The 26,854-nt window shown below is 41.9% G+C and overlaps 60 non-coding genes across 60 annotated transcripts; all 60 read right to left on the reverse strand.

The window, feature by feature from the left end:
• Positions 1–217: 217 nt before the first annotated feature.
• Positions 218–336, reverse strand: LOC142479931 (5S ribosomal RNA). The gene has a single exon (XR_012794595.1). It is a non-coding gene; the product is annotated as a 5S ribosomal RNA (ribosomal RNA).
• A 286-nt stretch (positions 337–622) lies between these two features.
• Positions 623–741, reverse strand: LOC142479932 (5S ribosomal RNA). The gene has a single exon (XR_012794596.1). It is a non-coding gene; the product is annotated as a 5S ribosomal RNA (ribosomal RNA).
• Positions 742–1,027: 286 nt separating this feature from the next.
• LOC142479933 (5S ribosomal RNA) lies at positions 1,028–1,146 on the reverse strand. Its single transcript, XR_012794597.1, has one exon. It is a non-coding gene; the product is annotated as a 5S ribosomal RNA (ribosomal RNA).
• A 286-nt stretch (positions 1,147–1,432) lies between these two features.
• On the reverse strand, positions 1,433–1,551 carry LOC142480650 (5S ribosomal RNA). Its single transcript, XR_012795143.1, has one exon. It is a non-coding gene; the product is annotated as a 5S ribosomal RNA (ribosomal RNA).
• A 286-nt stretch (positions 1,552–1,837) lies between these two features.
• On the reverse strand, positions 1,838–1,956 carry LOC142479935 (5S ribosomal RNA). The gene has a single exon (XR_012794598.1). It is a non-coding gene; the product is annotated as a 5S ribosomal RNA (ribosomal RNA).
• Positions 1,957–2,242: 286 nt separating this feature from the next.
• LOC142480651 (5S ribosomal RNA) lies at positions 2,243–2,361 on the reverse strand. Its single transcript, XR_012795144.1, has one exon. It is a non-coding gene; the product is annotated as a 5S ribosomal RNA (ribosomal RNA).
• Positions 2,362–2,647: 286 nt separating this feature from the next.
• Positions 2,648–2,766, reverse strand: LOC142479936 (5S ribosomal RNA). The gene has a single exon (XR_012794599.1). It is a non-coding gene; the product is annotated as a 5S ribosomal RNA (ribosomal RNA).
• A 286-nt stretch (positions 2,767–3,052) lies between these two features.
• LOC142479937 (5S ribosomal RNA) lies at positions 3,053–3,171 on the reverse strand. The gene has a single exon (XR_012794600.1). It is a non-coding gene; the product is annotated as a 5S ribosomal RNA (ribosomal RNA).
• Positions 3,172–3,848: 677 nt separating this feature from the next.
• LOC142480943 (5S ribosomal RNA) lies at positions 3,849–3,967 on the reverse strand. Its single transcript, XR_012795424.1, has one exon. It is a non-coding gene; the product is annotated as a 5S ribosomal RNA (ribosomal RNA).
• A 286-nt stretch (positions 3,968–4,253) lies between these two features.
• Positions 4,254–4,372, reverse strand: LOC142480652 (5S ribosomal RNA). Its single transcript, XR_012795145.1, has one exon. It is a non-coding gene; the product is annotated as a 5S ribosomal RNA (ribosomal RNA).
• Positions 4,373–4,658: 286 nt separating this feature from the next.
• On the reverse strand, positions 4,659–4,777 carry LOC142479938 (5S ribosomal RNA). The gene has a single exon (XR_012794601.1). It is a non-coding gene; the product is annotated as a 5S ribosomal RNA (ribosomal RNA).
• Positions 4,778–5,063: 286 nt separating this feature from the next.
• Positions 5,064–5,182, reverse strand: LOC142479939 (5S ribosomal RNA). Its single transcript, XR_012794602.1, has one exon. It is a non-coding gene; the product is annotated as a 5S ribosomal RNA (ribosomal RNA).
• A 286-nt stretch (positions 5,183–5,468) lies between these two features.
• On the reverse strand, positions 5,469–5,587 carry LOC142479941 (5S ribosomal RNA). Its single transcript, XR_012794603.1, has one exon. It is a non-coding gene; the product is annotated as a 5S ribosomal RNA (ribosomal RNA).
• Positions 5,588–5,873: 286 nt separating this feature from the next.
• LOC142480653 (5S ribosomal RNA) lies at positions 5,874–5,992 on the reverse strand. Its single transcript, XR_012795146.1, has one exon. It is a non-coding gene; the product is annotated as a 5S ribosomal RNA (ribosomal RNA).
• Positions 5,993–6,278: 286 nt separating this feature from the next.
• LOC142479942 (5S ribosomal RNA) lies at positions 6,279–6,397 on the reverse strand. Its single transcript, XR_012794604.1, has one exon. It is a non-coding gene; the product is annotated as a 5S ribosomal RNA (ribosomal RNA).
• A 286-nt stretch (positions 6,398–6,683) lies between these two features.
• Positions 6,684–6,802, reverse strand: LOC142479944 (5S ribosomal RNA). The gene has a single exon (XR_012794606.1). It is a non-coding gene; the product is annotated as a 5S ribosomal RNA (ribosomal RNA).
• A 286-nt stretch (positions 6,803–7,088) lies between these two features.
• Positions 7,089–7,207, reverse strand: LOC142480654 (5S ribosomal RNA). The gene has a single exon (XR_012795147.1). It is a non-coding gene; the product is annotated as a 5S ribosomal RNA (ribosomal RNA).
• Positions 7,208–7,493: 286 nt separating this feature from the next.
• Positions 7,494–7,612, reverse strand: LOC142479945 (5S ribosomal RNA). The gene has a single exon (XR_012794607.1). It is a non-coding gene; the product is annotated as a 5S ribosomal RNA (ribosomal RNA).
• A 286-nt stretch (positions 7,613–7,898) lies between these two features.
• LOC142479946 (5S ribosomal RNA) lies at positions 7,899–8,017 on the reverse strand. The gene has a single exon (XR_012794608.1). It is a non-coding gene; the product is annotated as a 5S ribosomal RNA (ribosomal RNA).
• A 286-nt stretch (positions 8,018–8,303) lies between these two features.
• On the reverse strand, positions 8,304–8,422 carry LOC142479947 (5S ribosomal RNA). Its single transcript, XR_012794609.1, has one exon. It is a non-coding gene; the product is annotated as a 5S ribosomal RNA (ribosomal RNA).
• A 286-nt stretch (positions 8,423–8,708) lies between these two features.
• LOC142480655 (5S ribosomal RNA) lies at positions 8,709–8,827 on the reverse strand. Its single transcript, XR_012795148.1, has one exon. It is a non-coding gene; the product is annotated as a 5S ribosomal RNA (ribosomal RNA).
• A 286-nt stretch (positions 8,828–9,113) lies between these two features.
• LOC142480656 (5S ribosomal RNA) lies at positions 9,114–9,232 on the reverse strand. The gene has a single exon (XR_012795149.1). It is a non-coding gene; the product is annotated as a 5S ribosomal RNA (ribosomal RNA).
• A 286-nt stretch (positions 9,233–9,518) lies between these two features.
• LOC142479948 (5S ribosomal RNA) lies at positions 9,519–9,637 on the reverse strand. The gene has a single exon (XR_012794610.1). It is a non-coding gene; the product is annotated as a 5S ribosomal RNA (ribosomal RNA).
• Positions 9,638–9,923: 286 nt separating this feature from the next.
• LOC142479949 (5S ribosomal RNA) lies at positions 9,924–10,042 on the reverse strand. The gene has a single exon (XR_012794611.1). It is a non-coding gene; the product is annotated as a 5S ribosomal RNA (ribosomal RNA).
• A 286-nt stretch (positions 10,043–10,328) lies between these two features.
• On the reverse strand, positions 10,329–10,447 carry LOC142479950 (5S ribosomal RNA). The gene has a single exon (XR_012794612.1). It is a non-coding gene; the product is annotated as a 5S ribosomal RNA (ribosomal RNA).
• Positions 10,448–11,124: 677 nt separating this feature from the next.
• LOC142480944 (5S ribosomal RNA) lies at positions 11,125–11,243 on the reverse strand. Its single transcript, XR_012795425.1, has one exon. It is a non-coding gene; the product is annotated as a 5S ribosomal RNA (ribosomal RNA).
• Positions 11,244–11,529: 286 nt separating this feature from the next.
• On the reverse strand, positions 11,530–11,648 carry LOC142480658 (5S ribosomal RNA). Its single transcript, XR_012795151.1, has one exon. It is a non-coding gene; the product is annotated as a 5S ribosomal RNA (ribosomal RNA).
• Positions 11,649–11,934: 286 nt separating this feature from the next.
• Positions 11,935–12,053, reverse strand: LOC142479951 (5S ribosomal RNA). Its single transcript, XR_012794613.1, has one exon. It is a non-coding gene; the product is annotated as a 5S ribosomal RNA (ribosomal RNA).
• Positions 12,054–12,339: 286 nt separating this feature from the next.
• LOC142480208 (5S ribosomal RNA) lies at positions 12,340–12,458 on the reverse strand. The gene has a single exon (XR_012794863.1). It is a non-coding gene; the product is annotated as a 5S ribosomal RNA (ribosomal RNA).
• Positions 12,459–12,744: 286 nt separating this feature from the next.
• LOC142480659 (5S ribosomal RNA) lies at positions 12,745–12,863 on the reverse strand. Its single transcript, XR_012795152.1, has one exon. It is a non-coding gene; the product is annotated as a 5S ribosomal RNA (ribosomal RNA).
• A 286-nt stretch (positions 12,864–13,149) lies between these two features.
• LOC142479952 (5S ribosomal RNA) lies at positions 13,150–13,268 on the reverse strand. The gene has a single exon (XR_012794614.1). It is a non-coding gene; the product is annotated as a 5S ribosomal RNA (ribosomal RNA).
• A 286-nt stretch (positions 13,269–13,554) lies between these two features.
• LOC142481014 (5S ribosomal RNA) lies at positions 13,555–13,673 on the reverse strand. Its single transcript, XR_012795493.1, has one exon. It is a non-coding gene; the product is annotated as a 5S ribosomal RNA (ribosomal RNA).
• Positions 13,674–13,959: 286 nt separating this feature from the next.
• LOC142479953 (5S ribosomal RNA) lies at positions 13,960–14,078 on the reverse strand. The gene has a single exon (XR_012794615.1). It is a non-coding gene; the product is annotated as a 5S ribosomal RNA (ribosomal RNA).
• Positions 14,079–14,364: 286 nt separating this feature from the next.
• LOC142479955 (5S ribosomal RNA) lies at positions 14,365–14,483 on the reverse strand. The gene has a single exon (XR_012794617.1). It is a non-coding gene; the product is annotated as a 5S ribosomal RNA (ribosomal RNA).
• A 286-nt stretch (positions 14,484–14,769) lies between these two features.
• Positions 14,770–14,888, reverse strand: LOC142480945 (5S ribosomal RNA). Its single transcript, XR_012795426.1, has one exon. It is a non-coding gene; the product is annotated as a 5S ribosomal RNA (ribosomal RNA).
• A 286-nt stretch (positions 14,889–15,174) lies between these two features.
• LOC142480660 (5S ribosomal RNA) lies at positions 15,175–15,293 on the reverse strand. The gene has a single exon (XR_012795153.1). It is a non-coding gene; the product is annotated as a 5S ribosomal RNA (ribosomal RNA).
• Positions 15,294–15,579: 286 nt separating this feature from the next.
• LOC142479956 (5S ribosomal RNA) lies at positions 15,580–15,698 on the reverse strand. The gene has a single exon (XR_012794618.1). It is a non-coding gene; the product is annotated as a 5S ribosomal RNA (ribosomal RNA).
• A 677-nt stretch (positions 15,699–16,375) lies between these two features.
• On the reverse strand, positions 16,376–16,494 carry LOC142480661 (5S ribosomal RNA). Its single transcript, XR_012795154.1, has one exon. It is a non-coding gene; the product is annotated as a 5S ribosomal RNA (ribosomal RNA).
• A 286-nt stretch (positions 16,495–16,780) lies between these two features.
• Positions 16,781–16,899, reverse strand: LOC142479770 (5S ribosomal RNA). Its single transcript, XR_012794439.1, has one exon. It is a non-coding gene; the product is annotated as a 5S ribosomal RNA (ribosomal RNA).
• Positions 16,900–17,185: 286 nt separating this feature from the next.
• On the reverse strand, positions 17,186–17,304 carry LOC142479957 (5S ribosomal RNA). Its single transcript, XR_012794619.1, has one exon. It is a non-coding gene; the product is annotated as a 5S ribosomal RNA (ribosomal RNA).
• A 286-nt stretch (positions 17,305–17,590) lies between these two features.
• Positions 17,591–17,709, reverse strand: LOC142479958 (5S ribosomal RNA). Its single transcript, XR_012794620.1, has one exon. It is a non-coding gene; the product is annotated as a 5S ribosomal RNA (ribosomal RNA).
• Positions 17,710–17,995: 286 nt separating this feature from the next.
• LOC142480262 (5S ribosomal RNA) lies at positions 17,996–18,114 on the reverse strand. The gene has a single exon (XR_012794915.1). It is a non-coding gene; the product is annotated as a 5S ribosomal RNA (ribosomal RNA).
• Positions 18,115–18,400: 286 nt separating this feature from the next.
• LOC142480662 (5S ribosomal RNA) lies at positions 18,401–18,519 on the reverse strand. Its single transcript, XR_012795155.1, has one exon. It is a non-coding gene; the product is annotated as a 5S ribosomal RNA (ribosomal RNA).
• Positions 18,520–18,805: 286 nt separating this feature from the next.
• On the reverse strand, positions 18,806–18,924 carry LOC142479959 (5S ribosomal RNA). The gene has a single exon (XR_012794621.1). It is a non-coding gene; the product is annotated as a 5S ribosomal RNA (ribosomal RNA).
• A 286-nt stretch (positions 18,925–19,210) lies between these two features.
• Positions 19,211–19,329, reverse strand: LOC142479960 (5S ribosomal RNA). Its single transcript, XR_012794622.1, has one exon. It is a non-coding gene; the product is annotated as a 5S ribosomal RNA (ribosomal RNA).
• Positions 19,330–19,615: 286 nt separating this feature from the next.
• On the reverse strand, positions 19,616–19,734 carry LOC142479961 (5S ribosomal RNA). Its single transcript, XR_012794623.1, has one exon. It is a non-coding gene; the product is annotated as a 5S ribosomal RNA (ribosomal RNA).
• Positions 19,735–20,020: 286 nt separating this feature from the next.
• On the reverse strand, positions 20,021–20,139 carry LOC142479962 (5S ribosomal RNA). Its single transcript, XR_012794624.1, has one exon. It is a non-coding gene; the product is annotated as a 5S ribosomal RNA (ribosomal RNA).
• Positions 20,140–20,816: 677 nt separating this feature from the next.
• LOC142480663 (5S ribosomal RNA) lies at positions 20,817–20,935 on the reverse strand. The gene has a single exon (XR_012795156.1). It is a non-coding gene; the product is annotated as a 5S ribosomal RNA (ribosomal RNA).
• A 286-nt stretch (positions 20,936–21,221) lies between these two features.
• On the reverse strand, positions 21,222–21,340 carry LOC142479771 (5S ribosomal RNA). Its single transcript, XR_012794440.1, has one exon. It is a non-coding gene; the product is annotated as a 5S ribosomal RNA (ribosomal RNA).
• Positions 21,341–21,626: 286 nt separating this feature from the next.
• LOC142479963 (5S ribosomal RNA) lies at positions 21,627–21,745 on the reverse strand. The gene has a single exon (XR_012794625.1). It is a non-coding gene; the product is annotated as a 5S ribosomal RNA (ribosomal RNA).
• A 286-nt stretch (positions 21,746–22,031) lies between these two features.
• Positions 22,032–22,150, reverse strand: LOC142479964 (5S ribosomal RNA). Its single transcript, XR_012794626.1, has one exon. It is a non-coding gene; the product is annotated as a 5S ribosomal RNA (ribosomal RNA).
• Positions 22,151–22,436: 286 nt separating this feature from the next.
• LOC142479966 (5S ribosomal RNA) lies at positions 22,437–22,555 on the reverse strand. The gene has a single exon (XR_012794628.1). It is a non-coding gene; the product is annotated as a 5S ribosomal RNA (ribosomal RNA).
• Positions 22,556–23,232: 677 nt separating this feature from the next.
• Positions 23,233–23,351, reverse strand: LOC142480946 (5S ribosomal RNA). Its single transcript, XR_012795427.1, has one exon. It is a non-coding gene; the product is annotated as a 5S ribosomal RNA (ribosomal RNA).
• Positions 23,352–23,637: 286 nt separating this feature from the next.
• LOC142480664 (5S ribosomal RNA) lies at positions 23,638–23,756 on the reverse strand. The gene has a single exon (XR_012795157.1). It is a non-coding gene; the product is annotated as a 5S ribosomal RNA (ribosomal RNA).
• Positions 23,757–24,042: 286 nt separating this feature from the next.
• On the reverse strand, positions 24,043–24,161 carry LOC142480386 (5S ribosomal RNA). The gene has a single exon (XR_012795034.1). It is a non-coding gene; the product is annotated as a 5S ribosomal RNA (ribosomal RNA).
• Positions 24,162–24,447: 286 nt separating this feature from the next.
• LOC142479967 (5S ribosomal RNA) lies at positions 24,448–24,566 on the reverse strand. Its single transcript, XR_012794629.1, has one exon. It is a non-coding gene; the product is annotated as a 5S ribosomal RNA (ribosomal RNA).
• Positions 24,567–24,852: 286 nt separating this feature from the next.
• LOC142479968 (5S ribosomal RNA) lies at positions 24,853–24,971 on the reverse strand. Its single transcript, XR_012794630.1, has one exon. It is a non-coding gene; the product is annotated as a 5S ribosomal RNA (ribosomal RNA).
• A 286-nt stretch (positions 24,972–25,257) lies between these two features.
• On the reverse strand, positions 25,258–25,376 carry LOC142479969 (5S ribosomal RNA). Its single transcript, XR_012794631.1, has one exon. It is a non-coding gene; the product is annotated as a 5S ribosomal RNA (ribosomal RNA).
• A 286-nt stretch (positions 25,377–25,662) lies between these two features.
• LOC142479970 (5S ribosomal RNA) lies at positions 25,663–25,781 on the reverse strand. Its single transcript, XR_012794632.1, has one exon. It is a non-coding gene; the product is annotated as a 5S ribosomal RNA (ribosomal RNA).
• A 677-nt stretch (positions 25,782–26,458) lies between these two features.
• On the reverse strand, positions 26,459–26,577 carry LOC142480947 (5S ribosomal RNA). The gene has a single exon (XR_012795428.1). It is a non-coding gene; the product is annotated as a 5S ribosomal RNA (ribosomal RNA).
• Between the last annotated feature and the right edge of the window lie 277 nt (positions 26,578–26,854).

Consider the following 26,854-nt stretch of genomic DNA (forward strand, 5'->3'; position numbering starts at 1 on the left):
CAGAGACTGAGAAAATGACAGGTGCACTCAAATGTACTATAGACGGAATTCTTGATGTCAGAATTCTATTTTGGAAGGTTGCATTGTGTTGAACTTTCAGAGGAAAAAACGATATATTTCTTTGCCACTGCGGGAAAAAAGTAGCAAGAAATGAAACATTTTCATTTGCTGCGAGGAATGCCATGTATATTTTCATTAGGGAAGCGAAAAATAAAAACCCCTACAGCACCTGGTATTCCCAGGCAGTCTCCCAACCCAGTACTAATCAAGCCTCACCCTGCTTAGCTTCCGAGATCTGACGGGATCGGGCGCTGTCAAGGTAGTATGGCCGTAGGTGGAGATTGCTGTCTCATGATATCCTCTCATTCTTAAATCCATGAGCCTATATCTTGCTCCATGCATACACAGAGACTGAGAAAATGACAGGTGCACTCAAATGTACTATAGACGGAATTCTTGATGTCAGAATTCTATTTTGGAAGGTTGCATTGTGTTGAACTTTCAGAGGAAAAAACGATATATTTCTTTGCCACTGCGGGAAAAAAGTAGCAAGAAATGAAACATTTTCATTTGCTGCGAGGAATGCCATGTATATTTTCATTAGGGAAGCGAAAAATAAAAACCCCTACAGCACCTGGTATTCCCAGGCAGTCTCCCAACCCAGTACTAATCAAGCCTCACCCTGCTTAGCTTCCGAGATCTGACGGGATCGGGCGCTGTCAAGGTAGTATGGCCGTAGGTGGAGATTGCTGTCTCATGATATCCTCTCATTCTTAAATCCATGAGCCTATATCTTGCTCCATGCATACACAGAGACTGAGAAAATGACAGGTGCACTCAAATGTACTATAGACGGAATTCTTGATGTCAGAATTCTATTTTGGAAGGTTGCATTGTGTTGAACTTTCAGAGGAAAAAACGATAGATTTCTTTGCCACTGCGGGAAAAAAGTAGCAAGAAATGAAACATTTTCATTTGCTGCGAGGAATGCCATGTATATTTTCATTAGGGAAGCGAAAAATAAAAACCCCTACAGCACCTGGTATTCCCAGGCAGTCTCCCAACCCAGTACTAATCAAGCCTCACCCTGCTTAGCTTCCGAGATCTGACGGGATCGGGCGCTGTCAAGGTAGTATGGCCGTAGGTGGAGGTTGCTGTCTCATGATATCCTCTCATTCTTAAATCCATGAGCCTATATCTTGCTCCATGCATACACAGAGACTGAGAAAATGACAGGTGCACTCAAATGTACTATAGACGGAATTCTTGATGTCAGAATTCTATTTTGGAAGGTTGCATTGTGTTGAACTTTCAGAGGAAAAAACGATAGATTTCTTTGCCACTGCGGGAAAAAAGTAGTAAAAAATGAAACATTTTCATTTGCTGCAAGGAATGCCATGTATATTTTCATTAGGGAAGCAAAAAATAAAAACACCCACAGCACCTGGTATTCCCAGGCAGTCTCCCAACCCAGTACTAATCAAGCCTCACCCTGCTTAGCTTCCGAGATCTGACGGGATCGGGCGCTTTCAAGGTAGTATGGCCGTAGGTGGAGATTGCTGTCTCATGATATCCTCTCATTCTTAAATCCATGAGCCTATATCTTGCTCCATGCATACACAGAGACTGAGAAAATGACAGGTGCACTCAAATGTACTATAGACGGAATTCTTGATGTCAGAATTCTATTTTGGAAGGTTGCATTGTGTTGAACTTTCAGAGGAAAAAACGATATATTTCTTTGCCACTGCGGGAAAAAAGTAGCAAGAAATGAAACATTTTCATTTGCTGCGAGGAATGCCATGTATATTTTCATTAGGGAAGCGAAAAATAAAAACCCCTACAGCACCTGGTATTCCCAGGCAGTCTCCCAACCCAGTACTAATCAAGCCTCACCCTGCTTAGCTTCCGAGATCTGACGGGATCGGGCGCTGTCAAGGTAGTATGGCCGTAGGTGGAGATTGCTGTCTCATGATATCCTCTCATTCTTAAATCCATGAGCCTATATCTTGCTCCATGCATACACAGAGACTGAGAAAATGACAGGTGCACTCAAATGTACTATAGACGGAATTCTTGATGTCAGAATTCTATTTTGGAAGGTTGCATTGTGTTGAACTTTCTGAGGAAAAAACGATATATTTCTTTGCCACTGCGGGAAAAAAGTAGTAAAAAATGAAACATTTTCATTTGCTGCAAGGAATGCCATGTATATTTTCATTAGGGAAGCAAAAAATAAAAACACCCACAGCACCTGGTATTCCCAGGCAGTCTCCCAACCCAGTACTAATCAAGCCTCACCCTGCTTAGCTTCCGAGATCTGACGGGATCGGGCGCTTTCAAGGTAGTATGGCCGTAGGTGGAGATTGCTGTCTCATGATATCCTCTCATTCTTAAATCCATGAGCCTATATCTTGCTCCATGCATACACAGAGACTGAGAAAATGACAGGTGCACTCAAATGTACTATAGACGGAATTCTTGATGTCAGAATTCTATTTTGGAAGGTTGCATTGTGTTGAACTTTCAGAGGAAAAAACGATATATTTCTTTGCCACTGCGGGAAAAAAGTAGCAAGAAATGAAACATTTTCATTTGCTGCGAGGAATGCCATGTATATTTTCATTAGGGAAGCGAAAAATAAAAACCCCTACAGCACCTGGTATTCCCAGGCAGTCTCCCAACCCAGTACTAATCAAGCCTCACCCTGCTTAGCTTCCGAGATCTGACGGGATCGGGCGCTGTCAAGGTAGTATGGCCGTAGGTGGAGATTGCTGTCTCATGATATCCTCTCATTCTTAAATCCATGAGCCTATATCTTGCTCCATGCATACACAGAGACTGAGAAAATGACAGGTGCACTCAAATGTACTATAGACGGAATTCTTGATGTCAGAATTCTATTTTGGAAGGTTGCATTGTGTTGAACTTTCAGAGGAAAAAACGATAGATTTCTTTGCCACTGCGGGAAAAAAGTAGCAAGAAATGAAACATTTTCATTTGCTGCGAGGAATGCCATGTATATTTTCATTAGGGAAGCGAAAAATAAAAACCCCTACAGCACCTGGTATTCCCAGGCAGTCTCCCAACCCAGTACTAATCAAGCCTCACCCTGCTTAGCTTCCGAGATCTGACGGGATCGGGCGCTGTCAAGGTAGTATGGCCGTAGGTGGAGGTTGCTGTCTCATGATATCCTCTCATTCTTAAATCCATGAGCCTATATCTTGCTCCATGCATACACAGAGACTGAGAAAATGACAGGTGCACTCAAATGTACTATAGACGGAATTCTTGATGTCAGAATTCTATTTTGGAAGGTTGCATTGTGTTGAACTTTCAGAGGAAAAAACGATAGATTTCTTTGCCACTGCGGGAAAAAAGTAGTAAAAAAATTTCAGAGGTGCCTATATTCAACCTCCTCCTGTTTGGATTTGAACTCACTATCTCTTCCAAGTATCAGCTTGAACACTGCACACCCCAACTCTGTGAGCCACAAGCTCACCATATAACATGCTGAGTGTTCTGAGGCCTGTATGATATATTTCTAAATGACATGGGAGGCATAAGTGTATTATTGTGACCGTTAAAAAAATACATTCTTGAAGAATTACCTTAAATGGAGAAATTAAATCAGAGACTGAGAAAATGACAGGTGCACTCAAATATACTATAGACGGAATTCTTGATGTCAGAATTCTATTTTGGAAGGTTGCATTGTGTTGAACTTTCAGAGGAAAAAACAATATATTTCTTTGCCACTCCGGGAAAAAAGTAGCAAGAAATGAAACATTTTCATTTGCTGCGAGGAATGCCATGTATATTTTCATTAGGGAAGCGAAAAATAAAAACCCCTACAGCACCTGGTATTCCCAGGCAGTCTCCCAACCCAGTACTAATCAAGCCTCACCCTGCTTAGCTTCCGAGATCTGACGGGATCGGGCGCTTTCAAGGTAGTATGGCCGTAGGTGGAGATTGCTGTCTCATGATATCCTCTCATTCTTAAATCCATGAGCCTATATCTTGCTCCATGCATACACAGAGACTGAGAAAATGACAGGTGCACTCAAATGTACTATAGACGGAATTCTTGATGTCAGAATTCTATTTTGGAAGGTTGCATTGTGTTGAACTTTCTGAGGAAAAAACGATAGATTTCTTTGCCACTGCGGGAAAAAAGTAGTAAAAAATGAAACATTTTCATTTGCTGCAAGGAATGCCATGTATATTTTCATTAGGGAAGCAAAAAATAAAAACACCCACAGCACCTGGTATTCCCAGGCAGTCTCCCAACCCAGTACTAATCAAGCCTCACCCTGCTTAGCTTCCGAGATCTGACGGGATCGGGCGCTTTCAAGGTAGTATGGCCGTAGGTGGAGATTGCTGTCTCATGATATCCTCTCATTCTTAAATCCATGAGCCTATATCTTGCTCCATGCATACACAGAGACTGAGAAAATGACAGGTGCACTCAAATGTACTATAGACGGAATTCTTGATGTCAGAATTCTATTTTGGAAGGTTGCATTGTGTTGAACTTTCAGAGGAAAAAACGATATATTTCTTTGCCACTGCGGGAAAAAAGTAGCAAGAAATGAAACATTTTCATTTGCTGCGAGGAATGCCATGTATATTTTCATTAGGGAAGCGAAAAATAAAAACCCCTACAGCACCTGGTATTCCCAGGCAGTCTCCCAACCCAGTACTAATCAAGCCTCACCCTGCTTAGCTTCCGAGATCTGACGGGATCGGGCGCTGTCAAGGTAGTATGGCCGTAGGTGGAGATTGCTGTCTCATGATATCCTCTCATTCTTAAATCCATGAGCCTATATCTTGCTCCATGCATACACAGAGACTGAGAAAATGACAGGTGCACTCAAATGTACTATAGACGGAATTCTTGATGTCAGAATTCTATTTTGGAAGGTTGCATTGTGTTGAACTTTCAGAGGAAAAAACGATAGATTTCTTTGCCACTGCGGGAAAAAAGTAGCAAGAAATGAAACATTTTCATTTGCTGCGAGGAATGCCATGTATATTTTCATTAGGGAAGCGAAAAATAAAAACCCCTACAGCACCTGGTATTCCCAGGCAGTCTCCCAACCCAGTACTAATCAAGCCTCACCCTGCTTAGCTTCCGAGATCTGACGGGATCGGGCGCTGTCAAGGTAGTATGGCCGTAGGTGGAGGTTGCTGTCTCATGATATCCTCTCATTCTTAAATCCATGAGCCTATATCTTGCTCCATGCATACACAGAGACTGAGAAAATGACAGGTGCACTCAAATGTACTATAGACGGAATTCTTGATGTCAGAATTCTATTTTGGAAGGTTGCATTGTGTTGAACTTTCTGAGGAAAAAACGATATATTTCTTTGCCACTGCGGGAAAAAAGTAGCAAGAAATGAAACATTTTCATTTGCTGCGAGGAATGCCATGTATATTTTCATTAGGGAAGCGAAAAATAAAAACCCCTACAGCACCTGGTATTCCCAGGCAGTCTCCCAACCCAGTACTAATCAAGCCTCACCCTGCTTAGCTTCCGAGATCTGACGGGATCGGGCGCTGTCAAGGTAGTATGGCCGTAGGTGGAGATTGCTGTCTCATGATATCCTCTCATTCTTAAATCCATGAGCCTATATCTTGCTCCATGCATACACAGAGACTGAGAAAATGACAGGTGCACTCAAATGTACTATAGACGGAATTCTTGATGTCAGAATTCTATTTTGGAAGGTTGCATTGTGTTGAACTTTCTGAGGAAAAAACGATATATTTCTTTGCCACTGCGGGAAAAAAGTAGTAAAAAATGAAACATTTTCATTTGCTGCGAGGAATGCCATGTATATTTTCATTAGGGAAGCAAAAAATAAAAACACCCACAGCACCTGGTATTCCCAGGCAGTCTCCCAACCCAGTACTAATCAAGCCTCACCCTGCTTAGCTTCCGAGATCTGACGGGATCGGGCGCTTTCAAGGTAGTATGGCCGTAGGTGGAGATTGCTGTCTCATGATATCCTCTCATTCTTAAATCCATGAGCCTATATCTTGCTCCATGCATACACAGAGACTGAGAAAATGACAGGTGCACTCAAATGTACTATAGACGGAATTCTTGATGTCAGAATTCTATTTTGGAAGGTTGCATTGTGTTGAACTTTCAGAGGAAAAAACGATATATTTCTTTGCCACTGCGGGAAAAAAGTAGCAAGAAATGAAACATTTTCATTTGCTGCGAGGAATGCCATGTATATTTTCATTAGGGAAGCGAAAAATAAAAACCCCTACAGCACCTGGTATTCCCAGGCAGTCTCCCAACCCAGTACTAATCAAGCCTCACCCTGCTTAGCTTCCGAGATCTGACGGGATCGGGCGCTGTCAAGGTAGTATGGCCGTAGGTGGAGATTGCTGTCTCATGATATCCTCTCATTCTTAAATCCATGAGCCTATATCTTGCTCCATGCATACACAGAGACTGAGAAAATGACAGGTGCACTCAAATGTACTATAGACGGAATTCTTGATGTCAGAATTCTATTTTGGAAGGTTGCATTGTGTTGAACTTTCAGAGGAAAAAACGATATATTTCTTTGCCACTGCGGGAAAAAAGTAGCAAGAAATGAAACATTTTCATTTGCTGCGAGGAATGCCATGTATATTTTCATTAGGGAAGCGAAAAATAAAAACCCCTACAGCACCTGGTATTCCCAGGCAGTCTCCCAACCCAGTACTAATCAAGCCTCACCCTGCTTAGCTTCCGAGATCTGACGGGATCGGGCGCTGTCAAGGTAGTATGGCCGTAGGTGGAGATTGCTGTCTCATGATATCCTCTCATTCTTAAATCCATGAGCCTATATCTTGCTCCATGCATACACAGAGACTGAGAAAATGACAGGTGCACTCAAATGTACTATAGACGGAATTCTTGATGTCAGAATTCTATTTTGGAAGGTTGCATTGTGTTGAACTTTCTGAGGAAAAAACGATATATTTCTTTGCCACTGCGGGAAAAAAGTAGTAAAAAATGAAACATTTTCATTTGCTGCAAGGAATGCCATGTATATTTTCATTAGGGAAGCAAAAAATAAAAACACCCACAGCACCTGGTATTCCCAGGCAGTCTCCCAACCCAGTACTAATCAAGCCTCACCCTGCTTAGCTTCCGAGATCTGACGGGATCGGGCGCTTTCAAGGTAGTATGGCCGTAGGTGGAGATTGCTGTCTCATGATATCCTCTCATTCTTAAATCCATGAGCCTATATCTTGCTCCATGCATACACAGAGACTGAGAAAATGACAGGTGCACTCAAATGTACTATAGACGGAATTCTTGATGTCAGAATTCTATTTTGGAAGGTTGCATTGTGTTGAACTTTCAGAGGAAAAAACGATATATTTCTTTGCCACTGCGGGAAAAAAGTAGCAAGAAATGAAACATTTTCATTTGCTGCGAGGAATGCCATGTATATTTTCATTAGGGAAGCGAAAAATAAAAACCCCTACAGCACCTGGTATTCCCAGGCAGTCTCCCAACCCAGTACTAATCAAGCCTCACCCTGCTTAGCTTCCGAGATCTGACGGGATCGGGCGCTGTCAAGGTAGTATGGCCGTAGGTGGAGATTGCTGTCTCATGATATCCTCTCATTCTTAAATCCATGAGCCTATATCTTGCTCCATGCATACACAGAGACTGAGAAAATGACAGGTGCACTCAAATGTACTATAGACGGAATTCTTGATGTCAGAATTCTATTTTGGAAGGTTGCATTGTGTTGAACTTTCAGAGGAAAAAACGATATATTTCTTTGCCACTGCGGGAAAAAAGTAGCAAGAAATGAAACATTTTCATTTGCTGCGAGGAATGCCATGTATATTTTCATTAGGGAAGCGAAAAATAAAAACCCCTACAGCACCTGGTATTCCCAGGCAGTCTCCCAACCCAGTACTAATCAAGCCTCACCCTGCTTAGCTTCCGAGATCTGACGGGATCGGGCGCTGTCAAGGTAGTATGGCCGTAGGTGGAGATTGCTGTCTCATGATATCCTCTCATTCTTAAATCCATGAGCCTATATCTTGCTCCATGCATACACAGAGACTGAGAAAATGACAGGTGCACTCAAATGTACTATAGACGGAATTCTTGATGTCAGAATTCTATTTTGGAAGGTTGCATTGTGTTGAACTTTCAGAGGAAAAAACGATAGATTTCTTTGCCACTGCGGGAAAAAAGTAGCAAGAAATGAAACATTTTCATTTGCTGCGAGGAATGCCATGTATATTTTCATTAGGGAAGCGAAAAATAAAAACCCCTACAGCACCTGGTATTCCCAGGCAGTCTCCCAACCCAGTACTAATCAAGCCTCACCCTGCTTAGCTTCCGAGATCTGACGGGATCGGGCGCTGTCAAGGTAGTATGGCCGTAGGTGGAGGTTGCTGTCTCATGATATCCTCTCATTCTTAAATCCATGAGCCTATATCTTGCTCCATGCATACACAGAGACTGAGAAAATGACAGGTGCACTCAAATGTACTATAGACGGAATTCTTGATGTCAGAATTCTATTTTGGAAGGTTGCATTGTGTTGAACTTTCAGAGGAAAAAACGATAGATTTCTTTGCCACTGCGGGAAAAAAGTAGTAAAAAATGAAACATTTTCATTTGCTGCAAGGAATGCCATGTATATTTTCATTAGGGAAGCAAAAAATAAAAACACCCACAGCACCTGGTATTCCCAGGCAGTCTCCCAACCCAGTACTAATCAAGCCTCACCCTGCTTAGCTTCCGAGATCTGACGGGATCGGGCGCTTTCAAGGTAGTATGGCCGTAGGTGGAGATTGCTGTCTCATGATATCCTCTCATTCTTAAATCCATGAGCCTATATCTTGCTCCATGCATACACAGAGACTGAGAAAATGACAGGTGCACTCAAATGTACTATAGACGGAATTCTTGATGTCAGAATTCTATTTTGGAAGGTTGCATTGTGTTGAACTTTCTGAGGAAAAAACGATATATTTCTTTGCCACTGCGGGAAAAAAGTAGTAAAAAATGAAACATTTTCATTTGCTGCAAGGAATGCCATGTATATTTTCATTAGGGAAGCAAAAAATAAAAACACCCACAGCACCTGGTATTCCCAGGCAGTCTCCCAACCCAGTACTAATCAAGCCTCACCCTGCTTAGCTTCCGAGATCTGACGGGATCGGGCGCTTTCAAGGTAGTATGGCCGTAGGTGGAGATTGCTGTCTCATGATATCCTCTCATTCTTAAATCCATGAGCCTATATCTTGCTCCATGCATACACAGAGACTGAGAAAATGACAGGTGCACTCAAATGTACTATAGACGGAATTCTTGATGTCAGAATTCTATTTTGGAAGGTTGCATTGTGTTGAACTTTCAGAGGAAAAAACGATATATTTCTTTGCCACTGCGGGAAAAAAGTAGCAAGAAATGAAACATTTTCATTTGCTGCGAGGAATGCCATGTATATTTTCATTAGGGAAGCGAAAAATAAAAACCCCTACAGCACCTGGTATTCCCAGGCAGTCTCCCAACCCAGTACTAATCAAGCCTCACCCTGCTTAGCTTCCGAGATCTGACGGGATCGGGCGCTGTCAAGGTAGTATGGCCGTAGGTGGAGATTGCTGTCTCATGATATCCTCTCATTCTTAAATCCATGAGCCTATATCTTGCTCCATGCATACACAGAGACTGAGAAAATGACAGGTGCACTCAAATGTACTATAGACGGAATTCTTGATGTCAGAATTCTATTTTGGAAGGTTGCATTGTGTTGAACTTTCAGAGGAAAAAACGATATATTTCTTTGCCACTGCGGGAAAAAAGTAGCAAGAAATGAAACATTTTCATTTGCTGCGAGGAATGCCATGTATATTTTCATTAGGGAAGCGAAAAATAAAAACCCCTACAGCACCTGGTATTCCCAGGCAGTCTCCCAACCCAGTACTAATCAAGCCTCACCCTGCTTAGCTTCCGAGATCTGACGGGATCGGGCGCTGTCAAGGTAGTATGGCCGTAGGTGGAGATTGCTGTCTCATGATATCCTCTCATTCTTAAATCCATGAGCCTATATCTTGCTCCATGCATACACAGAGACTGAGAAAATGACAGGTGCACTCAAATGTACTATAGACGGAATTCTTGATGTCAGAATTCTATTTTGGAAGGTTGCATTGTGTTGAACTTTCAGAGGAAAAAACGATAGATTTCTTTGCCACTGCGGGAAAAAAGTAGCAAGAAATGAAACATTTTCATTTGCTGCGAGGAATGCCATGTATATTTTCATTAGGGAAGCGAAAAATAAAAACCCCTACAGCACCTGGTATTCCCAGGCAGTCTCCCAACCCAGTACTAATCAAGCCTCACCCTGCTTAGCTTCCGAGATCTGACGGGATCGGGCGCTGTCAAGGTAGTATGGCCGTAGGTGGAGGTTGCTGTCTCATGATATCCTCTCATTCTTAAATCCATGAGCCTATATCTTGCTCCATGCATACACAGAGACTGAGAAAATGACAGGTGCACTCAAATGTACTATAGACGGAATTCTTGATGTCAGAATTCTATTTTGGAAGGTTGCATTGTGTTGAACTTTCAGAGGAAAAAACGATAGATTTCTTTGCCACTGCGGGAAAAAAGTAGTAAAAAAATTTCAGAGGTGCCTATATTCAACCTCCTCCTGTTTGGATTTGAACTCACTATCTCTTCCAAGTATCAGCTTGAACACTGCACACCCCAACTCTGTGAGCCACAAGCTCCCCATATAACATGCTGAGTGTTCTGAGGCCTGTATGATATATTTCTAAATGACATGGGAGGCATAAGTGTATTATTGTGACCGTTAAAAAAATACATTCTTGAAGAATTACCTTAAATGGAGAAATTAAATCAGAGACTGAGAAAATGACAGGTGCACTCAAATATACTATAGACGGAATTCTTGATGTCAGAATTCTATTTTGGAAGGTTGCATTGTGTTGAACTTTCAGAGGAAAAAACAATATATTTCTTTGCCACTCCGGGAAAAAAGTAGCAAGAAATGAAACATTTTCATTTGCTGCGAGGAATGCCATGTATATTTTCATTAGGGAAGCGAAAAATAAAAACCCCTACAGCACCTGGTATTCCCAGGCAGTCTCCCAACCCAGTACTAATCAAGCCTCACCCTGCTTAGCTTCCGAGATCTGACGGGATCGGGCGCTTTCAAGGTAGTATGGCCGTAGGTGGAGATTGCTGTCTCATGATATCCTCTCATTCTTAAATCCATGAGCCTATATCTTGCTCCATGCATACACAGAGACTGAGAAAATGACAGGTGCACTCAAATGTACTATAGACGGAATTCTTGATGTCAGAATTCTATTTTGGAAGGTTGCATTGTGTTGAACTTTCTGAGGAAAAAACGATAGATTTCTTTGCCACTGCGGGAAAAAAGTAGTAAAAAATGAAACATTTTCATTTGCTGCAAGGAATGCCATGTATATTTTCATTAGGGAAGCAAAAAATAAAAACACCCACAGCACCTGGTATTCCCAGGCAGTCTCCCAACCCAGTACTAATCAAGCCTCACCCTGCTTAGCTTCCGAGATCTGACGGGATCGGGCGCTTTCAAGGTAGTATGGCCGTAGGTGGAGATTGCTGTCTCATGATATCCTCTCATTCTTAAATCCATGAGCCTATATCTTGCTCCATGCATACACAGAGACTGAGAAAATGACAGGTGCACTCAAATGTACTATAGACGGAATTCTTGATGTCAGAATTCTATTTTGGAAGGTTGCATTGTGTTGAACTTTCAGAGGAAAAAACGATATATTTCTTTGCCACTGCGGGAAAAAAGTAGCAAGAAATGAAACATTTTCATTTGCTGCGAGGAATGCCATGTATATTTTCATTAGGGAAGCGAAAAATAAAAACCCCTACAGCACCTGGTATTCCCAGGCAGTCTCCCAACCCAGTACTAATCAAGCCTCACCCTGCTTAGCTTCCGAGATCTGACGGGATCGGGCGCTGTCAAGGTAGTATGGCCGTAGGTGGAGATTGCTGTCTCATGATATCCTCTCATTCTTAAATCCATGAGCCTATATCTTGCTCCATGCATACACAGAGACTGAGAAAATGACAGGTGCACTCAAATGTACTATAGACGGAATTCTTGATGTCAGAATTCTATTTTGGAAGGTTGCATTGTGTTGAACTTTCAGAGGAAAAAACGATAGATTTCTTTGCCACTGCGGGAAAAAAGTAGCAAGAAATGAAACATTTTCATTTGCTGCGAGGAATGCCATGTATATTTTCATTAGGGAAGCGAAAAATAAAAACCCCTACAGCACCTGGTATTCCCAGGCAGTCTCCCAACCCAGTACTAATCAAGCCTCACCCTGCTTAGCTTCCGAGATCTGACGGGATCGGGCGCTGTCAAGGTAGTATGGCCATAGGTGGAGGTTGCTGTCTCATGATATCCTCTCATTCTTAAATCCATGAGCCTATATCTTGCTCCATGCATACACAGAGACTGAGAAAATGACAGGTGCACTCAAATGTACTATAGACGGAATTCTTGATGTCAGAATTCTATTTTGGAAGGTTGCATTGTGTTGAACTTTCTGAGGAAAAAACGATATATTTCTTTGCCACTGCGGGAAAAAAGTAGTAAAAAATGAAACATTTTCATTTGCTGCAAGGAATGCCATGTATATTTTCATTAGGGAAGCAAAAAATAAAAACACCCACAGCACCTGGTATTCCCAGGCAGTCTCCCAACCCAGTACTAATCAAGCCTCACCCTGCTTAGCTTCCGAGATCTGACGGGATCGGGCGCTTTCAAGGTAGTATGGCCGTAGGTGGAGATTGCTGTCTCATGATATCCTCTCATTCTTAAATCCATGAGCCTATATCTTGCTCCATGCATACACAGAGACTGAGAAAATGACAGGTGCACTCAAATGTACTATAGACGGAATTCTTGATGTCAGAATTCTATTTTGGAAGGTTGCATTGTGTTGAACTTTCAGAGGAAAAAACGATATATTTCTTTGCCACTGCGGGAAAAAAGTAGCAAGAAATGAAACATTTTCATTTGCTGCGAGGAATGCCATGTATATTTTCATTAGGGAAGCGAAAAATAAAAACCCCTACAGCACCTGGTATTCCCAGGCAGTCTCCCAACCCAGTACTAATCAAGCCTCACCCTGCTTAGCTTCCGAGATCTGACGGGATCGGGCGCTGTCAAGGTAGTATGGCCGTAGGTGGAGATTGCTGTCTCATGATATCCTCTCATTCTTAAATCCATGAGCCTATATCTTGCTCCATGCATACACAGAGACTGAGAAAATGACAGGTGCACTCAAATGTACTATAGACGGAATTCTTGATGTCAGAATTCTATTTTGGAAGGTTGCATTGTGTTGAACTTTCTGAGGAAAAAACGATATATTTCTTTGCCACTGCGGGAAAAAAGTAGTAAAAAATGAAACATTTTCATTTGCTGCGAGGAATGCCATGTATATTTTCATTAGGGAAGCAAAAAATAAAAACACCCACAGCACCTGGTATTCCCAGGCAGTCTCCCAACCCAGTACTAATCAAGCCTCACCCTGCTTAGCTTCCGAGATCTGACGGGATCGGGCGCTTTCAAGGTAGTATAGCCGTAGGTGGAGATTGCTGTCTCATGATATCCTCTCATTCTTAAATCCATGAGCCTATATCTTGCTCCATGCATACACAGAGACTGAGAAAATGACAGGTGCACTCAAATGTACTATAGACGGAATTCTTGATGTCAGAATTCTATTTTGGAAGGTTGCATTGTGTTGAACTTTCAGAGGAAAAAACGATATATTTCTTTGCCACTGCGGGAAAAAAGTAGCAAGAAATGAAACATTTTCATTTGCTGCGAGGAATGCCATGTATATTTTCATTAGGGAAGCGAAAAATAAAAACCCCTACAGCACCTGGTATTCCCAGGCAGTCTCCCAACCCAGTACTAATCAAGCCTCACCCTGCTTAGCTTCCGAGATCTGACGGGATCGGGCGCTGTCAAGGTAGTATGGCCGTAGGTGGAGATTGCTGTCTCATGATATCCTCTCATTCTTAAATCCATGAGCCTATATCTTGCTCCATGCATACACAGAGACTGAGAAAATGACAGGTGCACTCAAATGTACTATAGACGGAATTCTTGATGTCAGAATTCTATTTTGGAAGGTTGCATTGTGTTGAACTTTCAGAGGAAAAAACGATAGATTTCTTTGCCACTGCGGGAAAAAAGTAGCAAGAAATGAAACATTTTCATTTGCTGCGAGGAATGCCATGTATATTTTCATTAGGGAAGCGAAAAATAAAAACCCCTACAGCACCTGGTATTCCCAGGCAGTCTCCCAACCCAGTACTAATCAAGCCTCACCCTGCTTAGCTTCCGAGATCTGACGGGATCGGGCGCTGTCAAGGTAGTATGGCCGTAGGTGGAGGTTGCTGTCTCATGATATCCTCTCATTCTTAAATCCATGAGCCTATATCTTGCTCCATGCATACACAGAGACTGAGAAAATGACAGGTGCACTCAAATGTACTATAGACGGAATTCTTGATGTCAGAATTCTATTTTGGAAGGTTGCATTGTGTTGAACTTTCTGAGGAAAAAACGATATATTTCTTTGCCACTGCGGGAAAAAAGTAGCAAGAAATGAAACATTTTCATTTGCTGCGAGGAATGCCATGTATATTTTCATTAGGGAAGCGAAAAATAAAAACCCCTACAGCACCTGGTATTCCCAGGCAGTCTCCCAACCCAGTACTAATCAAGCCTCACCCTGCTTAGCTTCCGAGATCTGACGGGATCGGGCGCTTTCAAGGTAGTATGGCCGTAGGTGGAGATTGCTGTCTCATGATATCCTCTCATTCTTAAATCCATGAGCCTATATCTTGCTCCATGCATACACAGAGACTGAGAAAATGACAGGTGCACTCAAATGTACTATAGACGGAATTCTTGATGTCAGAATTCTATTTTGGAAGGTTGCATTGTGTTGAACTTTCTGAGGAAAAAACGATATATTTCTTTGCCACTGCGGGAAAAAAGTAGCAAGAAATGAAACATTTTCATTTGCTGCGAGGAATGCCATGTATATTTTCATTAGGGAAGCAAAAAATAAAAACACCCACAGCACCTGGTATTCCCAGGCAGTCTCCCAACCCAGTACTAATCAAGCCTCACCCTGCTTAGCTTCCGAGATCTGACGGGATCGGGCGCTTTCAAGGTAGTATGGCCGTAGGTGGAGATTGCTGTCTCATGATATCCTCTCATTCTTAAATCCATGAGCCTATATCTTGCTCCATGCATACACAGAGACTGAGAAAATGACAGGTGCACTCAAATGTACTATAGACGGAATTCTTGATGTCAGAATTCTATTTTGGAAGGTTGCATTGTGTTGAACTTTCAGAGGAAAAAACGATAGATTTCTTTGCCACTGCGGGAAAAAAGTAGCAAGAAATGAAACATTTTCATTTGCTGCGAGGAATGCCATGTATATTTTCATTAGGGAAGCGAAAAATAAAAACCCCTACAGCACCTGGTATTCCCAGGCAGTCTCCCAACCCAGTACTAATCAAGCCTCACCCTGCTTAGCTTCCGAGATCTGACGGGATCGGGCGCTGTCAAGGTAGTATGGCCGTAGGTGGAGGTTGCTGTCTCATGATATCCTCTCATTCTTAAATCCATGAGCCTATATCTTGCTCCATGCATACACAGAGACTGAGAAAATGACAGGTGCACTCAAATGTACTATAGACGGAATTCTTGATGTCAGAATTCTATTTTGGAAGGTTGCATTGTGTTGAACTTTCAGAGGAAAAAACGATAGATTTCTTTGCCACTGCGGGAAAAAAGTAGTAAAAAAATTTCAGAGGTGCCTATATTCAACCTCCTCCTGTTTGGATTTGAACTCACTATCTCTTCCAAGTATCAGCTTGAACACTGCACACCCCAACTCTGTGAGCCACAAGCTCACCATATAACATGCTGAGTGTTCTGAGGCCTGTATGATATATTTCTAAATGACATGGGAGGCATAAGTGTATTATTGTGACCGTTAAAAAAATACATTCTTGAAGAATTACCTTAAATGGAGAAATTAAATCAGAGACTGAGAAAATGACAGGTGCACTCAAATATACTATAGACGGAATTCTTGATGTCAGAATTCTATTTTGGAAGGTTGCATTGTGTTGAACTTTCTGAGGAAAAAACGATATATTTCTTTGCCACTGCGGGAAAAAAGTAGTAAAAAATGAAACATTTTCATTTGCTGCAAGGAATGCCATGTATATTTTCATTAGGGAAGCAAAAAATAAAAACACCCACAGCACCTGGTATTCCCAGGCAGTCTCCCAACCCAGTACTAATCAAGCCTCACCCTGCTTAGCTTCCGAGATCTGACGGGATCGGGCGCTTTCAAGGTAGTATGGCCGTAGGTGGAGATTGCTGTCTCATGATATCCTCTCATTCTTAAATCCATGAGCCTATATCTTGCTCCATGCATACACAGAGACTGAGAAAATGACAGGTGCACTCAAATGTACTATAGACGGAATTCTTGATGTCAGAATTCTATTTTGGAAGGTTGCATTGTGTTGAACTTTCTGAGGAAAAAACGATAGATTTCTTTGCCACTGCGGGAAAAAAGTAGTAAAAAATGAAACATTTTCATTTGCTGCAAGGAATGCCATGTATATTTTCATTAGGGAAGCAAAAAATAAAAACACCCACAGCACCTGGTATTCCCAGGCAGTCTCCCAACCCAGTACTAATCAAGCCTCACATTGCTTAGCTTCCGAGATCTGACGGGATCGGGCGCTTTCAAGGTAGTATGGCCGTAGGTGGAGATTGCTGTCTCATGATATCCTCTCATTCTTAAATCCATGAGCCTATATCTTGCTCCATGCATACACAGAGACTGAGAAAATGACAGGTGCACTCAAATGTACTATAGACGGAATTCTTGATGTCAGAATTCTATTTTGGAAGGTTGCATTGTGTTGAACTTTCAGAGGAAAAAACGATATATTTCTTTGCCACTGCGGGAAAAAAGTAGCAAGAAATGAAACATTTTCATTTGCTGCGAGGAATGCCATGTATATTTTCATTAGGGAAGCGAAAAATAAAAACCCCTACAGCACCTGGTATTCCCAGGCAGTCTCCCAACCCAGTACTAATCAAGCCTCACCCTGCTTAGCTTCCGAGATCTGACGGGATCGGGCGCTGTCAAGGTAGTATGGCCGTAGGTGGAGATTGCTGTCTCATGATATCCTCTCATTCTTAAATCCATGAGCCTATATCTTGCTCCATGCATACACAGAGACTGAGAAAATGACAGGTGCACTCAAATGTACTATAGACGGAATTCTTGATGTCAGAATTCTATTTTGGAAGGTTGCATTGTGTTGAACTTTCAGAGGAAAAAACGATATATTTCTTTGCCACTGCGGGAAAAAAGTAGCAAGAAATGAAACATTTTCATTTGCTGCGAGGAATGCCATGTATATTTTCATTAGGGAAGCGAAAAATAAAAACCCCTACAGCACCTGGTATTCCCAGGCAGTCTCCCAACCCAGTACTAATCAAGCCTCACCCTGCTTAGCTTCCGAGATCTGACGGGATCGGGCGCTGTCAAGGTAGTATGGCCGTAGGTGGAGATTGCTGTCTCATGATATCCTCTCATTCTTAAATCCATGAGCCTATATCTTGCTCCATGCATACACAGAGACTGAGAAAATGACAGGTGCACTCAAATGTACTATAGACGGAATTCTTGATGTCAGAATTCTATTTTGGAAGGTTGCATTGTGTTGAACTTTCAGAGGAAAAAACGATAGATTTCTTTGCCACTGCGGGAAAAAAGTAGCAAGAAATGAAACATTTTCATTTGCTGCGAGGAATGCCATGTATATTTTCATTAGGGAAGCGAAAAATAAAAACCACTACAGCACCTGGTATTCCCAGGCAGTCTCCCAACCCAGTACTAATCAAGCCTCACCCTGCTTAGCTTCCGAGATCTGACGGGATCGGGCGCTGTCAAGGTAGTATGGCCGTAGGTGGAGATTGCTGTCTCATGATATCCTCTCATTCTTAAATCCATGAGCCTATATCTTGCTCCATGCATATACAGAGACTGAGAAAATGACAGGTGCACTCAAATGTACTATAGACGGAATTCTTGATGTCAGAATTCTATTTTGGAAGGTTGCATTGTGTTGAACTTTCTGAGGAAAAAACGATATATTTCTTTGCCACTGCGGGAAAAAAGTAGTAAAAAATGAAACATTTTCATTTGCTGCAAGGAATGCCATGTATATTTTCATTAGGGAAGCAAAAAATAAAAACACCCACAGCACCTGGTATTCCCAGGCAGTCTCCCAACCCAGTACTAATCAAGCCTCACCCTGCTTAGCTTCCGAGATCTGACGGGATCGGGCGCTTTCAAGGTAGTATGGCCGTAGGTGGAGATTGCTGTCTCATGATATCCTCTCATTCTTAAATCCATGAGCCTATATCTTGCTCCATGCATACACAGAGACTGAGAAAATGACAGGTGCACTCAAATGTACTATAGACGGAATTCTTGATGTCAGAATTCTATTTTGGAAGGTTGCATTGTGTTGAACTTTCAGAGGAAAAAACGATATATTTCTTTGCCACTGCGGGAAAAAAGTAGCAAGAAATGAAACATTTTCATTTGCTGCGAGGAATGCCATGTATATTTTCATTAGGGAAGCGAAAAATAAAAACCCCTACAGCACCTGGTATTCCCAGGCAGTCTCCCAACCCAGTACTAATCAAGCCTCACCCTGCTTAGCTTCCGAGATCTGACGGGATCGGGCGCTGTCAAGGTAGTATGGCCGTAGGTGGAGATTGCTGTCTCATGATATCCTCTCATTCTTAAATCCATGAGCCTATATCTTGCTCCATGCATACACAGAGACTGAGAAAATGACAGGTGCACTCAAATGTACTATAGACGGAATTCTTGATGTCAGAATTCTATTTTGGAAGGTTGCATTGTGTTGAACTTTCAGAGGAAAAAACGATAGATTTCTTTGCCACTGCGGGAAAAAAGTAGCAAGAAATGAAACATTTTCATTTGCTGCGAGGAATGCCATGTATATTTTCATTAGGGAAGCGAAAAATAAAAACCCCTACAGCACCTGGTATTCCCAGGCAGTCTCCCAACCCAGTACTAATCAAGCCTCACCCTGCTTAGCTTCCGAGATCTGACGGGATCGGGCGCTGTCAAGGTAGTATGGCCGTAGGTTGAGGTTGCTGTCTCATGATATCCTCTCATTCTTAAATCCATGAGCCTATATCTTGCTCCATGCATACACAGAGACTGAGAAAATGACAGGTGCACTCAAATGTACTATAGACGGAATTCTTGATGTCAGAATTCTATTTTGGAAGGTTGCATTGTGTTGAACTTTCAGAGGAAAAAACGATATATTTCTTTGCCACTGCGGGAAAAAAGTAGCAAGAAATGAAACATTTTCATTTGCTGCGAGGAATGCCATGTATATTTTCATTAGGGAAGCGAAAAATAAAAACCCCTACAGCACCTGGTATTCCCAGGCAGTCTCCCAACCCAGTACTAATCAAGCCTCACCCTGCTTAGCTTCCGAGATCTGACGGGATCGGGCGCTGTCAAGGTAGTATGGCCGTAGGTGGAGATTGCTGTCTCATGATATCCTCTCATTCTTAAATCCATGAGCCTATATCTTGCTCCATGCATACACAGAGACTGAGAAAATGACAGGTGCACTCAAATGTACTATAGACGGAATTCTTGATGTCAGAATTCTATTTTGGAAGGTTGCATTGTGTTGAACTTTCAGAGGAAAAAACGATAGATTTCTTTGCCACTGCGGGAAAAAAGTAGCAAGAAATGAAACATTTTCATTTGCTGCGAGGAATGCCATGTATATTTTCATTAGGGAAGCGAAAAATAAAAACCCCTACAGCACCTGGTATTCCCAGGCAGTCTCCCAACCCAGTACTAATCAAGCCTCACCCTGCTTAGCTTCCGAGATCTGACGGGATCGGGCGCTGTCAAGGTAGTATGGCCGTAGGTTGAGGTTGCTGTCTCATGATATCCTCTCATTCTTAAATCCATGAGCCTATATCTTGCTCCATGCATACACAGAGACTGAGAAAATGACAGGTGCACTCAAATGTACTATAGACGGAATTCTTGATGTCAGAATTCTATTTTGGAAGGTTGCATTGTGTTGAACTTTCAGAGGAAAAAACGATAGATTTCTTTGCCACTGCGGGAAAAAAGTAGTAAAAAAATTTCAGAGGTGCCTATATTCAACCTCCTCCTGTTTGGATTTGAACTCACTATCTCTTCCAAGTATCAGCTTGAACACTGCACACCCCAACTCTGTGAGCCACAAGCTCACCATATAACATGCTGAGTGTTCTGAGGCCTGTATGATATATTTCTAAATGACATGGGAGGCATAAGTGTATTATTGTGACCGTTAAAAAAATACATTCTTGAAGAATTACCTTAAATGGAGAAATTAAATCAGAGACTGAGAAAATGACAGGTGCACTCAAATATACTATAGACGGAATTCTTGATGTCAGAATTCTATTTTGGAAGGTTGCATTGTGTTGAACTTTCTGAGGAAAAAACGATATATTTCTTTGCCACTGCGGGAAAAAAGTAGTAAAAAATGAAACATTTTCATTTGCTGCAAGGAATGCCATGTATATTTTCATTAGGGAAGCAAAAAATAAAAACACCCACAGCACCTGGTATTCCCAGGCAGTCTCCCAACCCAGTACTAATCAAGCCTCACCCTGCTTAGCTTCCGAGATCTGACGGGATCGGGCGCTTTCAAGGTAGTATGGCCGTAGGTGGAGATTGCTGTCTCATGATATCCTCTCATTCTTAAATCCATGAGCCTATATCTTGCTCCATGCATACACAGAGACTGAGAAAATGACAGGTGCACTCAAATGTACTATAGACGGAATTCTTGATGTCAGAATTCTATTTTGGAAGGTTGCATTGTGTTGAACTTTCTGAGGAAAAAACGATAGATTTCTTTGCCACTGCGGGAAAAAAGTAGTAAAAAATGAAACATTTTCATTTGCTGCAAGGAATGCCATGTATATTTTCATTAGGGAAGCAAAAAATAAAAACACCCACAGCACCTGGTATTCCCAGGCAGTCTCCCAACCCAGTACTAATCAAGCCTCACATTGCTTAGCTTCCGAGATCTGACGGGATCGGGCGCTTTCAAGGTAGTATGGCCGTAGGTGGAGATTGCTGTCTCATGATATCCTCTCATTCTTAAATCCATGAGCCTATATCTTGCTCCATGCATACACAGAGACTGAGAAAATGACAGGTGCACTCAAATGTACTATAGACGGAATTCTTGATGTCAGAATTCTATTTTGGAAGGTTGCATTGTGTTGAACTTTCAGAGGAAAAAACGATATATTTCTTTGCCACTGCGGGAAAAAAGTAGCAAGAAATGAAACATTTTCATTTGCTGCGAGGAATGCCATGTATATTTTCATTAGGGAAGCGAAAAATAAAAACCCCTACAGCACCTGGTATTCCCAGGCAGTCTCCCAACCCAGTACTAATCAAGCCTCACCCTGCTTAGCTTCCGAGATCTGACGGGATCGGGCGCTGTCAAGGTAGTATGGCCGTAGGTGGAGATTGCTGTCTCATGATATCCTCTCATTCTTAAATCCATGAGCCTATATCTTGCTCCATGCATACACAGAGACTGAGAAAATGACAGGTGCACTCAAATGTACTATAGACGGAATTCTTGATGTCAGAATTCTATTTTGGAAGGTTGCATTGTGTTGAACTTTCAGAGGAAAAAACGATATATTTCTTTGCCACTGCGGGAAAAAAGTAGCAAGAAATGAAACATTTTCATTTGCTGCGAGGAATGCCATGTATATTTTCATTAGGGAAGCGAAAAATAAAAACCCCTACAGCACCTGGTATTCCCAGGCAGTCTCCCAACCCAGTACTAATCAAGCCTCACCCTGCTTAGCTTCCGAGATCTGACGGGATCGGGCGCTGTCAAGGTAGTATGGCCGTAGGTGGAGATTGCTGTCTCATGATATCCTCTCATTCTTAAATCCATGAGCCTATATCTTGCTCCATGCATACACAGAGACTGAGAAAATGACAGGTGCACTCAAATGTACTATAGACGGAATTCTTGATGTCAGAATTCTATTTTGGAAGGTTGCATTGTGTTGAACTTTCAGAGGAAAAAACGATAGATTTCTTTGCCACTGCGGGAAAAAAGTAGCAAGAAATGAAACATTTTCATTTGCTGCGAGGAATGCCATGTATATTTTCATTAGGGAAGCGAAAAATAAAAACCCCTACAGCACCTGGTATTCCCAGGCAGTCTCCCAACCCAGTACTAATCAAGCCTCACCCTGCTTAGCTTCCGAGATCTGACGGGATCGGGCGCTGTCAAGGTAGTATGGCCGTAGGTGGAGGTTGCTGTCTCATGATATCCTCTCATTCTTAAATCCATGAGCCTATATCTTGCTCCATGCATACACAGAGACTGAGAAAATGACAGGTGCACTCAAATGTACTATAGACGGAATTCTTGATGTCAGAATTCTATTTTGGAAGGTTGCATTGTGTTGAACTTTCAGAGGAAAAAACGATAGATTTCTTTGCCACTGCGGGAAAAAAGTAGTAAAAAAATTTCAGAGGTGCCTATATTCAACCTCCTCCTGTTTGGATTTGAACTCACTATCTCTTCCAAGTATCAGCTTGAACACTGCACACCCCAACTCTGTGAGCCACAAGCTCACCATATAACATGCTGAGTGTTCTGAGGCCTGTATGATATATTTCTAAATGACATGGGAGGCATAAGTGTATTATTGTGACCGTTAAAAAAATACATTCTTGAAGAATTACCTTAAATGGAGAAATTAAATCAGAGACTGAGAAAATGACAGGTGCACTCAAATATACTATAGACGGAATTCTTGATGTCAGAATTCTATTTTGGAAGGTTGCATTGTGTTGAACTTTCAGAGGAAAAAACAATATATTTCTTTGCCACTCCGGGAAAAAAGTAGCAAGAAATGAAACATTTTCATTTGCTGCGAGGAATGCCATGTATATTTTCATTAGGGAAGCGAAAAATAAAAACCCCTACAGCACCTGGTATTCCCAGGCAGTCTCCCAACCCAGTACTAATCAAGCCTCACCCTGCTTAGCTTCCGAGATCTGACGGGATCGGGCGCTTTCAAGGTAGTATGGCCGTAGGTGGAGATTGCTGTCTCATGATATCCTCTCATTCTTAAATCCATGAGCCTATATCTTGCTCCATGCATACACAGAGACTGAGAAAATGACAGGTGCACTCAAATGTACTATAGACGGAATTCTTGATGTCAGAATTCTATTTTGGAAGGTTGCATTGTGTTGAACTTTCTGAGGAAAAAACGATATATTTCTTTGCCACTGCGGGAAAAAAGTAGTAAAAAATGAAACATTTTCATTTGCTGCAAGGAATGCCATGTATATTTTCATTAGGGAAGCAAAAAATAAAAACACCCACAGCACCTGGTATTCCCAGGCAGTCTCCCAACCCAGTACTAATCAAGCCTCACCCTGCTTAGCTTCCGAGATCTGACGGGATCGGGCGCTTTCAAGGTAGTATGGCCGTAGGTGGAGATTGCTGTCTCATGATATCCTCTCATTCTTAAATCCATGAGCCTATATCTTGCTCCATGCATACACAGAGACTGAGAAAATGACAGGTGCACTCAAATGTACTATAGACGGAATTCTTGATGTCAGAATTCTATTTTGGAAGGTTGCATTGTGTTGAACTTTCAGAGGAAAAAACGATATATTTCTTTGCCACTGCGGGAAAAAAGTAGCAAGAAATGAAACATTTTCATTTGCTGCGAGGAATGCCATGTATATTTTCATTAGGGAAGCGAAAAATAAAAACCCCTACAGCACCTGGTATTCCCAGGCAGTCTCCCAACCCAGAACTAATCAAGCCTCACCCTGCTTAGCTTCCGAGATCTGACGGGATCGGGCGCTGTCAAGGTAGTATGGCCGTAGGTGGAGATTGCTGTCTCATGATATCCTCTCATTCTTAAATCCATGAGCCTATATCTTGCTCCATGCATACACAGAGACTGAGAAAATGACAGGTGCACTCAAATGTACTATAGACGGAATTCTTGATGTCAGAATTCTATTTTGGAAGGTTGCATTGTGTTGAACTTTCAGAGGAAAAAACGATATATTTCTTTGCCACTGCGGGAAAAAAGTAGCAAGAAATGAAACATTTTCATTTGCTGCGAGGAATGCCATGTATATTTTCATTAGGGAAGCGAAAAATAAAAACCCCTACAGCACCTGGTATTCCCAGGCAGTCTCCCAACCCAGTACTAATCAAGCCTCACCCTGCTTAGCTTCCGAGATCTGACGGGATCGGGCGCTGTCAAGGTAGTATGGCCGTAGGTGGAGATTGCTGTCTCATGATATCCTCTCATTCTTAAATCCATGAGCCTATATCTTGCTCCATGCATACACAGAGACTGAGAAAATGACAGGTGCACTCAAATGTACTATAGACGGAATTCTTGATGTCAGAATTCTATTTTGGAAGGTTGCATTGTGTTGAACTTTCAGAGGAAAAAACGATAGATTTCTTTGCCACTGCGGGAAAAAAGTAGCAAGAAATGAAACATTTTCATTTGCTGCGAGGAATGCCATGTATATTTTCATTAGGGAAGCGAAAAATAAAAACCCCTACAGCACCTGGTATTCCCAGGCAGTCTCCCAACCCAGTACTAATCAAGCCTCACCCTGCTTAGCTTCCGAGATCTGACGGGATCGGGCGCTGTCAAGGTAGTATGGCCGTAGGTGGAGATTGCTGTCTCATGATATCCTCTCATTCTTAAATCCATGAGCCTATATCTTGCTCCATGCATACACAGAGACTGAGAAAATGACAGGTGCACTCAAATGTACTATAGACGGAATTCTTGATGTCAGAATTCTATTTTGGAAGGTTGCATTGTGTTGAACTTTCAGAGGAAAAAACGATAGATTTCTTTGCCACTGCGGGAAAAAAGTAGCAAGAAATGAAACATTTTCATTTGCTGCGAGGAATGCCATGTATATTTTCATTAGGGAAGCGAAAAATAAAAACCCCTACAGCACCTGGTATTCCCAGGCAGTCTCCCAACCCAGTACTAATCAAGCCTCACCCTGCTTAGCTTCCGAGATCTGACGGGATCGGGCGCTGTCAAGGTAGTATGGCCGTAGGTGGAGATTGCTGTCTCATGATATCCTCTCATTCTTAAATCCATGAGCCTATATCTTGCTCCATGCATACACAGAGACTGAGAAAATGACAGGTGCACTCAAATGTACTATAGACGGAATTCTTGATGTCAGAATTCTATTTTGGAAGGTTGCATTGTGTTGAACTTTCAGAGGAAAAAACGATAGATTTCTTTGCCACTGCGGGAAAAAAGTAGCAAGAAATGAAACATTTTCATTTGCTGCGAGGAATGCCATGTATATTTTCATTAGGGAAGCGAAAAATAAAAACCCCTACAGCACCTGGTATTCCCAGGCAGTCTCCCAACCCAGTACTAATCAAGCCTCACCCTGCTTAGCTTCCGAGATCTGACGGGATCGGGCGCTGTCAAGGTAGTATGGCCGTAGGTGGAGGTTGCTGTCTCATGATATCCTCTCATTCTTAAATCCATGAGCCTATATCTTGCTCCATGCATACACAGAGACTGAGAAAATGACAGGTGCACTCAAATGTACTATAGACGGAATTCTTGATGTCAGAATTCTATTTTGGAAGGTTGCATTGTGTTGAACTTTCAGAGGAAAAAACGATAGATTTCTTTGCCACTGCGGGAAAAAAGTAGTAAAAAAATTTCAGAGGTGCCTATATTCAACCTCCTCCTGTTTGGATTTGAACTCACTATCTCTTCCAAGTATCAGCTTGAACACTGCACACCCCAACTCTGTGAGCCACAAGCTCACCATATAACATGCTGAGTGTTCTGAGGCCTGTATGATATATTTCTAAATGACATGGGAGGCATAAGTGTATTATTGTGACCGTTAAAAAAATACATTCTTGAAGAATTACCTTAAATGGAGAAATTAAATCAGAGACTGAGAAAATGACAGGTGCACTCAAATATACTATAGACGGAATTCTTGATGTCAGAATTCTATTTTGGAAGGTTGCATTGTGTTGAACTTTCAGAGGAAAAAACAATATATTTCTTTGCCACTCCGGGAAAAAAGTAGCAAGAAATGAAACATTTTCATTTGCTGCGAGGAATGCCATGTATATTTTCATTAGGGAAGCGAAAAATAAAAACCCCTACAGCACCTGGTATTCCCAGGCAGTCTCCCAACCCAGTACTAATCAAGCCTCACCCTGCTTAGCTTCCGAGATCTGACGGGATCGGGCGCTTTCAAGGTAGTATGGCCGTAGGTGGAGATTGCTGTCTCATGATATCCTCTCATTCTTAAATCCATGAGCCTATATCTTGCTCCATGCATACACAGAGACTGAGAAAATGACAGGTGCACTCAAATGTACTATAGACGGAATTCTTGATGTCAGAATTCTATTTTGGAAGGTTGCATTGTGTTGAACTTTCTGAGGAAAAAACGATATATTTCTTTGCCACTGCGGGAAAAAAGTAGTAAAAAATGAAACATTTTCATTTGCTGCAAGGAATGCCATGTATATTTTCATTAGGGAAGCAAA

This window comes from Ascaphus truei, unplaced genomic scaffold (assembly GCF_040206685.1).
Source record: "Ascaphus truei isolate aAscTru1 unplaced genomic scaffold, aAscTru1.hap1 HAP1_SCAFFOLD_242, whole genome shotgun sequence".
Taxonomy (NCBI): Eukaryota; Metazoa; Chordata; class Amphibia; order Anura; family Ascaphidae; genus Ascaphus; species Ascaphus truei.